The sequence below is a fragment of the Onychomys torridus genome, chromosome 1 (assembly GCF_903995425.1).
Source record: "Onychomys torridus chromosome 1, mOncTor1.1, whole genome shotgun sequence".
Classification (NCBI taxonomy): Eukaryota; Metazoa; Chordata; class Mammalia; order Rodentia; family Cricetidae; genus Onychomys; species Onychomys torridus.
The window spans coordinates 160,127,539-160,141,305 of record NC_050443.1 but is presented as its reverse complement, the minus strand read 5'-3'; the positions used below and the strand labels follow the sequence as shown (position 1 = coordinate 160,141,305).

Below are 13,767 nucleotides of genomic sequence, written 5' to 3'. Positions count from 1 at the left end.
GTGGAGTGGTCATGAGTGAGACCTGCTTTCCTGTGACACATGATGGCTTACTGAGATGCTTCAGACTTCTTTTGGCCTTGAGAATGTAAGGAGTGTTAGCTGTGGGTCTTGGCCTTTGGCTGGAGCTAAGTCTGCTGGGATGCAGTCGGCTCTGTGCCCAGGCTCTGCTGTGGCTCTTTCTACCTGACGTTCTCCCACCTGTAAAGGGAGGAGAAGGCACCATTATTGTGCCTTTGCCCAAAAGTCAGAGACAAATAGAAAGGATTACACGCCAAAGGCTGGCCTAACCTATTCTGAGGGAACCAGGGGAGAAGAACAAGGTTCAAGGAGAATGTGGTAAGCTGAGAGTCCTCACCTGGGAACAGCCCAGAAAAAGGGTCACAAAGGTGAACATGAAGCTGGTTCAACAGAGAAAAACTCACCCGGAAGTTATTTCCCACCTGAGACCACCTGCATGTAGGTCTGCTCTACCCTGTGTAACTTCCACAGAGCTCTGACCCTGTTGGCAGTGGAAAAAGAGGTCCCATGGGAGTGGCTGGCTTTGTGGAGGGACATCTGTCTTATCCAGACAGGGAGGTAGCAGAAAGGACACACAGGGCATGTCTGAACAGGCCCTCCCAGGGTGATTTCTGAGGCAATTTCAAGGTCATGAGAAGTAGGAAAGTAACAATAAATCTGTGACCTGAACCCCTGGTTCATCTCTCTACAAGGGATGTGTCTGCATTACGGGGGAGGTGATGTCACATCAAGCCACAGCCAGCTTTGATGGGACACGAGGGTATCCTCAGGATGTATGGAAATGATCCCGAAGGCCAGCAGGTTGCTTTCCCGAGTATCTCTTTGGATTTGAAGGGATCCCTTCCTTTCCAGGGATTTTCGTCTGAGAAGCCCATCCTTGTGGATGAGCCTGGAGCACAGCAGCTCTGCAGTGCCAGTCAGTGCCAGGGGTGCCCAGGTACCTGCTGGTGATCCGGTGGACAGAGTGCGCTTGGGGCTTAGCTTCATCCCAGCACCCCCTAGATGATCTGGCTTTGCCATTAGCCTCTGTAGAAAGATCACACTGTGAACACAGGGGCTGGGTGCAAGGCGTTAGCCTCCATGGGGGCTGCTGGCACGGCTCCCCCTGCAGTCAGCCACCTGTAACAGCTCTGTACCTCAGTCTCCCCACCTTAAACACATGCTTCCTGGTTAGGAGGGTGCGACTCACCATGTCACAGGGCAGCCACCAGGGCAGCCAGTTCTGTTCAGATAGTTGCTGCCATATGGATACTGAGCACCCCAACTCACCTCGTACTGACCCTGGGCTCTGAGACCTGCACCAGGCTCCAGCCCCCTCTTCTTTTGTTCAGCCCTACTTTCTCCCCCAACCTACCCACGCACGCACGCACGCACCCATCCACCCATGCACGAACCGGCACCCACGCACGCATGCAGGCACGTACACACGCACACATGCACTCCCGGAGCACTTTTCTCTGAGGTATGTGCTCTCCTGAGACGCTGTGAGCCTCTTCTCCCCTATGTTTGGTCCCTCCTCATACAGGTCTGGAACCCTCTCTTGAGACGCTGTGGTGACAGTAGCCTGTCCTTCCCTGTCTCTCTCGGTGGCCATACCTTGATCTGTTTCCTGATCAGCATACATTCATTTCTGACATCTTGATGGTTTTTGGTGTCCTACCAGACTGAATCATTGCCCTTGGTTACCGCCTGCTCTGGCCTGGCCATGCCCAGGGCTAGATCAGCAGCCACGACAAGGACGGCACTAATAATCTGGCAGGACGTCTAAAGATGCCTCCACACCCTCACCACATCTCCTAGGAGGTCCCAGGTTACTTGTTACCCCATTTTACAGAAGAAAGGGAGTCGCAGAGAGGTTAGGTAAAAAGTGCAGTCAGAGAGGTTAGGTAAAAAGTGCAGGCAGGGTTCAACCCAAGACCTGGCTTTCACTTACACACAAACTTGTTGGGTTTGTGGTAGGCCAGGAGAACAGAAGCCTGGGCCCAGAGCCTCTTCCTCTTGCTATAAGAATGGACGGTCCCTATCGGACTCAATCCCCCTCACTGCCTACGGACAGTGAACCAGTGAACCAGGACAAGATGACCCTATCCAGGTGGAGAGTTGATTCTAGAGGAGTGTCGGCCCCGCCCTGTTTGGCCAGCACTCATTCCCACCTCTGCCTGGGACTTGTCAAGCAAGAAGCAGATCACCTACAGGCTTCACACTCAGACACCTCTGGCCCGGGGCAAATTATCCCCTCCTGCCCCGGCAGGCCCAGGAGAGTCAGGGACACAGCCCTCCCGCCTGCTGGGAGGGAGCTAGAGCTCAGCAGCCACATGCTGTGTTTTTCATTTGCACATCTGTGGCTCCTCATCTCCAACTCCAGGGGTGGGTGGGGTGGGGGCTTTAGGGGCTCTCTTTGAGACCTCTCTCTCATCTAGCTCCCTTTTCTTTCTCTCCCAGTCAGTGTCTTTTTCTTCTTCACCCCTTTTGTCCAATTTTCTATGTCAGTCAGCTTTCCATCACTGTGACAAAATATCTTAAGAAATTAAAAAGGATTTGTTTGGGGTCTTGGGTTTAGTAGACGGTCACGTGATCCCATGGCTCTGTGGCAGGCATGGCATGGCAGAGCAGATCTACTTTCTCATGGAGGTTAGGAAACAGTGAGAGGAAGAGGCAGAATCCCCCCAGTGTGCCTTTCAAGGACACCCCTGCCCCAGAGGCTGTTTCCCAGTAGCTTGTCAGCTAGCTGCAAAGCCCCTGGCACACAGCCCTAGGGGGCATTCGGATCCAAATTACAGCGTTCTCCCCAGCTCAGTTCCCATCTCCTTCTCCGGGTTTCTTTGCCTCTGGCAGAGGGCACTATCTGTACTTCCTGGGCATGGATGCCCCCATGGCCACAGCTATCCCTTCCTGCTGTTCCAGCTAATAACTTGGGGTTCTGGTCTGGGACTCTGGGTTCTGTTTGGGGTTTATTTACTGGTCATGTGACAAATTTTTCTTTGGCCTCTGGCTATTCCCCGGGGGTCAGCCATGAGGTTAGGTGACTATATCTCACCTGACCTTGTCTGCTTCTTAATCTAACTGAAGTGTCAATCAAAAATTAACCAATCTCTAGAAGGTTCTGTGTTTATCTTTCCCAGAGGTAACCATCATTTGCACAACTCATGGGGACTGGGCACAGGTGCCCTGGGTGTCATTCATTCTGCTGGGCCTCTGAGGTAATGGCCTTGGGGTGAGATAGGGTCTCAGAGACTCTGAGAAACTAGTGACTAATAGCCGTGAAACATTCTGCGTGCTTCTCCATCACAACTTGTTCATGCTAAGAGGCTGCATAAAGCAGGCATAAGTGTGGGTATGTATCTGAAATCAGCTTCCAGCTGAAGCCCTTTACCATAGGAACCCACAGCTTACCTCTTTGTCGTTCAGGCCCACAGGGGTTTAGGAGTGACAGATCCAGGGCGGCAAGAAGTCCCCAGACAATGCTCATTCCAGATAGTGACTAACATTCTGTTCTTCCTTGGCATAGCTGCTCAGTGATTCTCATGCCATTTTTGATAAGAATATGTCTAAAGTGTATTATGTAATTACCCAGGTTATAAAACAGAGGGTCTTGAGCACCATGTGACCTTGTGCTGATGGCTCAGTGTCAACGTTATGACGGCTTATCAACACAGTGCTGCTTGGGATTTCACCCCCTGCCTCCAAGTTCATCTGTCACTACAGACATGTGTGTGCTTCTGGAGGCTTCTCCACCCACCTGTCCATCACTTTGATGATTCTGGTGTGCTGAGCCAGTGGGGCAGAGTGGGTTAGCTTGTAGACTCTGCAGTCAGGCAGTCTGGGAAGGTCACTGAGCCTCTATTACAGTATCTGGAAAATGGACATGGTTCCAACACCCTTTAAAAAAATGAACTTTAAAGCCTGAAGTGGTGGTGCACGTCTTTAATCCTAGCACTCGGGAGGCAGAGGCAGGAGGATCTCTGTGAGTTCAAGGTCATTCTGATCTATATAGTGAGCTTCAGGACAGCCACGACTACATAAAGAGACACCACTTCAAACAAACAAACAAACAACCCCACAAAATAAAATAACTAAACTTTAAGGTGCTGGGGGTAGAGCCCAGTTGTAGATTGCTCACCTACCATTCACAATGCCCTGGGTTGATCCACAGCACTACATAAACCAGGCTGGTGGTACATACCTGTGATCTTGGCTCTCAGAAGGATCACAAGTTCAAGACCAACTGGAACTACATGTGACTAGTCCTTAAAAAAAACCTTCAGCCATCACTATAATACATCTGTTTTTCTAGTGCTCGGAAAGTCCAAGCCAAGGGTCATTTGGGGGCAGCTTAAGACATTTGGGGACAGCTTAAGACTCTTATAGAGAGAGACTGTCCTAGAACACAAACCAACCAACTAACCAAACAAACAAAAAACAAAATAAATGAATTTTTAAAAACCATTACTGTTAGGCTGTGTGTTTATCTCAATATCAAAATACTTGCTTTGTATGCTTAAGGATTTGATTTCCAAACCACAAAAGCAACCAGCATGCATGAGGTCCTAGGTCCAGTGATCCTAGGAAGGAATGAAACCAGCCTTTAGTTTTTAAGTTTCAGGTTCCTAGCAAAATTGGAAGGGAAGGAGAGGCTTCCCACAGCTTCTCTCTCCGCTCGCTCTCACTATCCTACATCCCTGAGAGGGCTGCTTTTGTAAGACATTTCAAGGATTAAAGAGGGTGTGTCTATAAAACATATGAAACGTGGCACAGTTCCAGACGTGTAATAGATGTCACAGTGACGAACTTAGTCACCAGCAGCACTGACAGCATCGACAACTGTGACCATGAGCAAGGCCCTCGGTGCGTGGGACGTGCCAGGTACCATCTCAGCACCTCCTTGTATCGGCTGCATCTGGACAATGGGGAAGATCCAACCTCAGTGGAGGAGGCCCAGGCACTAGCTGCTCCCCACTTAGAACCTCAGTGCTGTGTGTGGGTCGTGCTCAGCATATGTCTGTCCTGAGACCCAGAGCCACAGTGTGCTCCCTGGACCTCTTGTGTATGTTTTGAGCTGGAATCTCTGTGAGTTTGGAAAAAGAAAAGGAGCTGATTAAACTGCCTCTGGGCTAGACAGGAAAGGTTGGGGTGGCTGAAATCCAAGGTGTGTTTCAGAACTAGGGACAGCTCCCCGCTCAGCTGATCTCAGGGTGTGCTTTGGAGAGTCTAGGCATGTATTTGCCTCTGTGGCAGGATGGTTGTGTGCCACCTGGAGAGGGCTAGGTGTCTTCTTTTTACAAGGGTCCCCTTGTGTGTTGTGTTGAGGGGACCAGGATTACAACTGCAGACCCCAAGATGCTTCTGAAGTCAAGGTTCTAATAGGAACTCTGCTCTTCTACAGGAAGACATGGCTTTTAGTAACAACAACAACGACAACAACAGTAATAATAATACCGAGGATAGGCAGGATGAGAGGAACATAAACACTTTAGGGCTCAGTGATGCTCGCTGGCCTCTCTAGTAGGCTGCTCTTCTACGACATCTGTCCTGACACTGGCTGCCTTGCCACACTGGCCAGAGTCCCAGCTTCTTCCCGAAGAAGCCCAGACTGGCAGCTGCTGCGGCTTGGCCACTTGCCTGTGTAGACTCCTCCCTTAGCAAAGCCTAGGTTCTACTTGCAGAGCCCTGTTGCTGTTGCCCCTTCTCTTGGCTTCTGTTCTTCGTAAAGTGCATTAACCCTTGCGTCTCCCACCCCAGTGCCATCCGAAGAATTTTCCCTCTCTGTCCAGATGGGCTGGGCAGAGGAAGAGGCAGCAGGGAGGGGTCTCTATGCTGGGCAGTACATGCATTCCTCAATTCTCCAACCCCACATCCAAACACTGAGCAGTGTGTGAGATGGGTGGGTCGACCATCTGCAGAATGGTTTCTGTGCCCCAGTGCCAGGCTGGGAGTGTGTGCATAATTGCCCCGTAAAAGCATCGCTGTGTCAGAAACAGAACAATCCACCAAATGTCGTTTTGCTAAAAGCCAATTTGCTGAAGGCAATTCGTAGAATGGCCGATTTGTCCAAAGATCGATTCATCAAACTGACTGGCTTCTTTAACTCTCTAGTGGGAGTCTCCTGGCCTTTTTTTTTTTTTTTTTTTTTTTTTTTTAAATCACAGTATTAAAGACCTACTTTATTTGTCTCTGCCTCAACTCTTAGTGTTTGGACTGAGGTGAACCTGACCTTGCTTCCCACTGCAGCTGCAGGGAGCCAGGGAGGCAACCAGGACTCCTTAGGCCACATGATAAGGGAAACAGCTCTGCTGAAGCCAGAGTCTTACAGACAACAAAGGAAGGTGTTGGTCCCTTGGCTGCCTGACCTGTGGAGAGGTGATCCAGAAGGGGTGGTCCGTATCCTTCAACCTCCTTTGGGGATACTGGTGAGGGCCTTGCTTAGACTGTGGGGGTAGGGTGCCAAGCTCAGTCTCAGAGCCAACTGATGCTTGGCCTCACCCAGGCTACTTACTATGAGAAGAAGCCCATGCAGAGCAGGTGGTTCCCCCACCTCTTTTGAGACAGGGTCTTACTTTGTAGCCTTGGCTGTCCTGGATCTCACTATATAGACCAGGCTAGCCTTTAACTCACAGAGATCCGCCTGCCTCTATCTCCCAAGTATTGGGGTCAAAGGTGTGAGCTCCAGTGCCTGGCCTGTGTTCCCTTCTTTGCTAGTTTTACCCTTTCTTCATTTTTCAAGCTTTCCCTCTGATTGCTCTTGTCTTACTTTATAACAGCGCCCGGGAGTTACCGTCACTCTTTCCTGAAACATGCTGAAGAAGGCTCTCAGACTTCTGCCAGCTGCTCCTCCCTCCCACCCTCCCTTCCCTTGTCCTTGTTTTTCTAAGGTCTGTGTCCTCCAGCGCTGTCTGTGTTCCTGGCCTCCTATGTGACTTGGAGATCACATTCCTGGAGCCCAGCACAGTGCCTGTTCTTCAGAGCTGTGGAACCTGACCGTGGAGTTTGATAGGAGAGACCCTGCGAAATGCAGTCTCTGAAACCTCGGAGTTCAGTGCTACTGCCCATGGTGCCCACTTCCTAATTCAGCCTTTGTCTGTGTGGACAGTTGTCCAAGTCCCTTGTGGCTTTTGGTCATGGACTGTTCCTGCAGTAGACAGTTTTCCTCCAGCCAGAGACTGTCCCCAACCCCTACAATTGTGAATACAGCGTCTCCCAATGTGTTACCTTGGAAGACTTCTCTGTAACTGGTCTCCAGGTGATGGAGGAGGGTGGCACGAGCCCTGTTGAAAGTCTGCAAGCAGCAGACACCAAGTCAGCATTTTTATTACTGCCTTAAAAACCTTGTATTGAAGTATAATGTATACAAAGAGAAAAATCCCAGCAGTGGACATCTTGGTGAATTTCCACAAAGCAAACACTCCTGTCAGTAGACTCAGAGAGATGAAAAACTAGAGTACCCAGCAGCCCCTTGGTCCTCCCTCTAGTCACTCATTTACATTGCCCAAGGCTAGCCATGATCCTGGCTCCCAACAGCAAGGACCAGCCTTGCCTCCTCTGTCATTATATAAGTAGCACATATGGTATTCAACCCCCCACCCCAATCCAGTAGGAGAGACATGTGATGAACCCTGCTGTCCACAGAAGCATAGTCCACAGTAACTTACCTGCAGTCCCATGCTGGCCATGGTGGTGGAGTTGAAGCCAGTTCTGTCTGCCTAGACCTGTGTGCCTTCTCTGTACACTGTTTCATTTTCATGTATGGCCTCCTTTACCCTCACCCTGTGGGTCTGGGGCAGCCTGTTGAGGTATCTGGGACAGGGTTTGCCTCCTTCAGTCATATGCTTGCCCAGAACTGAGCAGAACATTGGGGACTTCCTAGGCACTCCACCGTGAGGAGGGCACTCTTGATAAAAAGGACGGCCTTTCCACGTCCTGGTGAGCTGGTAGCCTTGCCCTGCTCTGATAGAGACGCCTTGCCTCTCCTCACCATCTCCTCATCCACTCTCACCACCTGGCTCTGCGTCCTGGCCATATGGCTGGGACCCAAGCTTGCCACTTTTTGATGAACAGAATAAAAGGATGGAACAGTTCAGTGTCCAGGGTGTCCTTCAGTTGAGTGGGACTCTAACATCAGAGCCCCCTTTGCCTTGGAGGCAAGTCAGCTCATGAAAGAAGGCTGCTTTGGGCGGGGGACTTCTTCTGGGATGTTAGTTTTGTGGGTCATTGTTCACAGCTGCCCAGCAAACAAGACAGTCAAGTCAATATCACAGGGTGGTTTATGGTATAGCTAGCCAGGCTACTTAGTGCCTTTGTTTGGTGAGTTTTTTTTTCAGTCTTAATGGTGGTGGTGGTGGTGGTGGTGTGTGAAAGCTGCACTTGAAGCTGGTGGCCTCATGGTGGCAGAGAGAGGGAGGTTTCCTGATGCCAGTGCCTGTGTCTATTGGGCACTCAGAAAGCGGGAATAGGAAGAAACACTCACACCGGCCACTCTATGGTGGTGATGTCCTAACTACCCCAGGAGCCTGGCATCAGGAATCGCCTGTGACAACGCGCACTGTCCTATAGGCTGGGGCTCTTCCCCACTGTGAGAACAAGGCCCAGTTCCTTGGTGAGCAGAGAGTGGGCAGCTTGCTCCTCTAGACACCCTCTGGTGGGCTTGTGCTAAGCAGAGGTAAAGTGTCTCCCCTGACCCCCACCTCAGCTGCCATGCAGAAAGAGCTTGCAGAATAAATGAAGTAGCTGGTTGTCCTACCTCCTGTCCCGGCATGCAGCCTGTGCCCAGGGAGAGAGGCCAGTAGCCGCTTTCCTTGCCCCTCACTAGAGCATAGGTGTCGGACCCTGCTGCTTTGACGTGATGCTGGGAACAGAGGCTGCAGTATGCTTCAGCACTGCCTGGGGACATGAAAGTGTTTAATGCTTCTCTCTGCCAGATGTAGCCCTCCAACTTGAATGGGCTCTAATTTGCTGTAGACCTTGCTAAATGCAGAGAATCTGCCCATCAGACCAAAGAAAGGTGCTGGCCCAGGTACCTGTTGAGCGCATTGCCAGGAGTTCTGCTAGTTGGTGCCCTCCATGTAACAGTATGAGATGATGCTGCATGCAGGACACCAGCCACGTGTGGCAGGCTGAGTAAGGGGCACACCCCCATAGACACTGGCAACTTCCTGGATTGGAGTCCAGCTCCAACCTAGTAGGAAGCCAGCTGGAGCCCCTGGTGATTACCAAGCCCCAGGCTCTGTGTTCTGTAGCTGGAGTTTTCTCCATTCCCGCTCAGACCCAAATAAACACACAGACTTATATTACTTATAAACCATATGGCCGTGGCAGGCTTCTTGTTAGCTAGATCTTACCTCTGAAATTAACCCATTTCTATTAATCTATAAGTTGCCACGTGGCTTGTGGCTTACCGGTACCTTACATCTTACTTCTCATGGTGGCGACGGCTGGCAGCATCCCCTGACTCAGCCTTCCGCTTCCCAGAATTCTCCTCTTTCCTTATCCCGCCTATACTATACTTTCTGCCTGGCTACTGGCCAATCAGCGTTTTCTGTATCAATCAATCAGAGCAACACATTCACAGCATACAGAAAGACATGCCCAGCAGTGTTCTTATCACAGAGCCCCCAAACGATGACCTAACAGCAGCTTTGGCTGAGCTCTCCCATGCCCCTGCTCCAACCACGGCAGCTACTTGTGCTTTCTGAAGAAGTCAAGCCACCCCTTACGTGCTCCTGGAGCCAAAGACTTGTGTACAAGGTACTCAGTGCACGCCTGACTGGCTTTGCTGTGCTCCGGGCCCAGGTCTACAACCCGGCAGTCTGCTGATAAGGAAGCCATGGATAAGGTGCTCTGGAACACTGGGTTGTGCTGAACCTCCCTATGGCTTGAAGAGCCACAGAATAAAGAGCTCTGCAGTGGGGCAGCAGATCCATGTCAGAGCCTGGAGCCCAGGCTGGCCTTGCTTGGCTGGTGCCCAATGCCCTGCCCCAACTGGGCCCCACTAATCCCCTCAGAGGCGGTGTGCCTGCTGAGACCAGTTAGAGGTTAGAACCTAAAGGGGATTAGAGTGAGAACATGGGGTCCTGACCTTGCTCCCCTGCTTGTCAGAGTGTGGAAGGGGGCTGGAGCAGACACTTGGGAGAGTGTCTACGTCAGGGAGAGGCAGGAGTGGTTGGGCACCTACACCCAATGGGCATGACAGGAGGTAGAAACTTGCCTCCAGGCCGTTGGCCCTTGGGAATAGGATACAGGCTAGACTGGGGAGTCTCTGCCTACAGGACCCTTACCACACTACTTAGAACAGACTTCCTTCTCCGGAGGCTCCCAGGATAGACCCTCACCTTCCTCAGTGGCTCTCTAGATCTCCTGCCGGAAGCACAGTGTTCCATCTGGATGTGGGAAGGGAAGCACAGGGTCAAGATGACATCATCCACAGTGCCAGCTTCTTGTGTGGCTCTGCTCTGCCTTAGGGGCCATCTGCATGACAGGGGGCACAAGAAACCCCAAAGCATTGGCTGGACACTGGGGGTTCCAGCAGTGCAGAAACTCCTGTCAGACCCAAGTCTTTCCCTCCCTGGGGCGGCATCCTGCTCTGGCCAGGATATGAGAGCGTCAGCATGGAAGAGTCACTGAGTATCTTCATTAGCTGAGTTCACTTAAGGTTATGGAGGCTTTGCAATGCACCATCCCCAGGATACGCTGCCTTTGGGAGATTATGGGGAGATGGGTGGTAATTGAACATCCATATGTCAATCCAATACACTTGTATTTGCTGAAAAAGGAAACGTGTGTGTGTGTGTGTGTGTGTGTGTGTGTGTGTGTGTGTGTGTGTGTGAGTGAAGGAGAAGGAACAGTTGGAAGCTAGGGAAAGGGAAAGATGAAGCGTTTTCTAGGTGCAGGACTGCCCAATACCTCATAATGCAGGTGGCCCAGTCAGGGCTAGCTGAACCCTCCCACCATGGCATCCAGCTGTGGGTGTTCGCCACTATACCTTGGCTTCCATATCCTTATCGGTAACCTCTTCCTGACCTCCAAACAGGCTCTGCTCTCCACCTCCCAGCCAGTGGAGAGGGTCCTGCCCATGTGCTTGTGAAGCCTGAGTTCTCGGCTCTCTCTGAGCGCACATGTGGTCTCTGCTGGTTGAGAATTCCACATCACCAGGACCAGGCCATGCTCTGCTCTCCCCAGGGACCCCTTATTTCTCAGACACATGTCTGTCCATTCTTCTCATTTTGAGGGTCCTGTGACCATCATGGAGGAGGGTTGGGGAACTTCAGTTTGAGGATGACAGAAAGCTGAGGGCAAAGTCGGGGCTGGGCTGTGGGGATTTCCACACGGGCCATGTGCAAGCAGAGACGAGCAGCTTTATCTGGGGGTGGTGGCAGTGATGACAAAGACAAGAAACGTGTCCCCAGGCAAGTCAAGTGCAGCAAAAAGCGAGACCTGCCTGGCTTTGAACATTGCCGCTGTATATCAAATCCAGGAAAGGCCTCTGGCGCACCCTAGTGGTCGCTCTGGAAACAACTGTGAGGCCTTGGGGAAAGTGGGGGCAAAAGCCCCACTTCCTGAATACGGATAAATGGAAATGGGGTTTAAATGTTAAACTGTACACTCACGGGATTCCATCAGGTCCTGCATGACAGACAATGTCCATCCTACAAAGCCCTCTGGGTTCTAGGGTCCCATGGCTGGTGCCAGCAGAAGCAGTGGAACCCCTGTGTCTTCCTGCTCTCTCCCTAACTGTCAACTCTCCGCAAAGAGAAGAGAAATCAATGGTGGGTGCTCTGAGTATGCCATGTGATTCACAGGCTTACCAACCAAGAGCCAGTGAAGGGGGATGCCAAGGCTTGCCTGTTCCCGCTGGCCTTCATGCCGCCTCTCCGGGTCTACAAACTGTTCCACTGGTCACATCTCAAGCCTCCACAGCCACCCCAAAGCTCTCAGTGCCCCACTCTATCCACTCTGTACTCTGGGAGCTTTAGTCCCAGGCAGTGTCCACAGAGCTTGGACGTCATCCTCTCCGGCCCATCTTAACAGACTCTGTCTTGAACCGTTGTTCTAGGCTGTGCCAGGCCTGCCAGCTGCTCCTTGCCTTCATTCCTTGATTAGTTCCTGGTATGAGTGCTTGCAGAATTGATTTCCTGAGACACATTTGGACACAATGCTGTGATAAGAAACACTCAAAACCCATTTATTATAAGGATCCAGTGTTACTGCCCAGGCCATGCCGCCATTTTTTCTTAAAGACTCCTGGGAGAATTCTTGTCTCAGCTGAGTGCCCAAACAGCTGTATTCTTGACATTCGGATCCATTTAGACTATACATCGATCATGTGTACTGCTGATCCCCCTTCACTGGCTCTTGGGAAGCATTGAGCCCCTACTCTGCCCTGGTTGGTAAGCCTATGAATCACATGGCATACTCAGAGCACCCACCATTGATTTCTTTTCTCTTTGCTGAATCCTCCTGCCTGCTGCCTGGCTGGTTTGTAAATCCCTGCAAGCTACCGTAAAGTCTGCACGGAACAGGCGTGGGCTCAACTGATCAGCTAATCAATACGGATAACAAACCTCCTTGCAGGATTAAGTGGATAATACACAGGAGAGACAGCCCAGGATTCTCTCTCAGGCGTTGCCTGGGGGTGAGCTGTCTGCTGTGCTGTGCTGAGGAGCTTTCTGGAGTGGCTGCCTCCATGTACCCCCACATTCTCTAGGGCACCACTGCCTTGCCTTTATCTTTTCTAAACAACAGGCCTTCTTGTCTCCCTGCTCCCCTGTGGGTTGAGGATAGCTAGTGGATCTTCTACTTTATCTTCTCCCCACCTCCCGAATGCCTCTGGTAGTGGTGGTCCCTCATGTCAGGCATGTAACGGGCCCCAAAGAGCCAAGCCCTTCGCCGATCATGTGTCTCAGTCCATTCACGCTACTGTAATGAAATACCACAGGGTGGGTGCCTTGTAAGCAGCAGAAATTTATTTCTCATGGTTTTTGGTGGCAAGGTTCAACATTTGGTGCGTGAAGAGGGCTCACTTTCTGATTCACAGAAATCAGACATCTTGTGTCCTCTTACAGTGATGGGGCAGACAACTGTATAAGGAACTTTTGTCCTTACAATTTTTATATTGCATCAATATATTGACTGGGGGCGATTGAGAGAGGGTACTTGTGCCACAGAACACAATCTGGAGGTCAGAAGGCAACTTGCAAGAGTCAGTTCTCTCCATCCCCATGTGAATCCAGACAATTAGGTTCCTTAGGTGCCTCTCAGCTTCACACCAGCCTTCTGTGGCTTCCTTCTATGAGGCACCAATCCTGTTGCTAAGAGCTTGGCCCTGACATAGTCCCCTCCCGCGGGCTCCACCTCCTAGTGCGGCCATCTCTGTAACTAGGCTCCAACACAGGAATGGGTAGAGGTAGCCGACACTCAGACCACAGCATGTGCCTCTGAGCCTTCACATGTGGGGGACCCCATTGGTGGGGGTGCTTAGAGAGCATTTCTTCTAGTCCATGCGTTTCACACACGAGAGGAAGAGGAGAAGCAGTGTAATTGAGTGTCTAACACTATGTGGGTGCAGGAACATCCAGTGTTGGCGCATCCTGTCCCTCCTTTCCACAAGGCTCTTAGGGGTCCTCTCTTCCTGCAGACATTCCTCTTGAGCATCCTCCAATTGCCCACAAACAAACAAACAAACAAACAAAGACAAAAAGGAGAGCTGGTGATCTGAGTTCTGCAGTAGTTGGGGGCGGGGGTCAAGCCTGGGGTTCTCCT

General features: G+C 51.2%; 1 protein-coding gene across 1 annotated transcript in view; it reads left to right on the top strand.

Annotated features, from left to right (window-relative positions):
- Positions 1–13,767, top strand: part of Slit1 (slit guidance ligand 1) — a 148,855-nt gene that overhangs the window by 78,826 nt on the left and 56,262 nt on the right. The gene's annotated exons all lie outside the window — the stretch shown is intronic.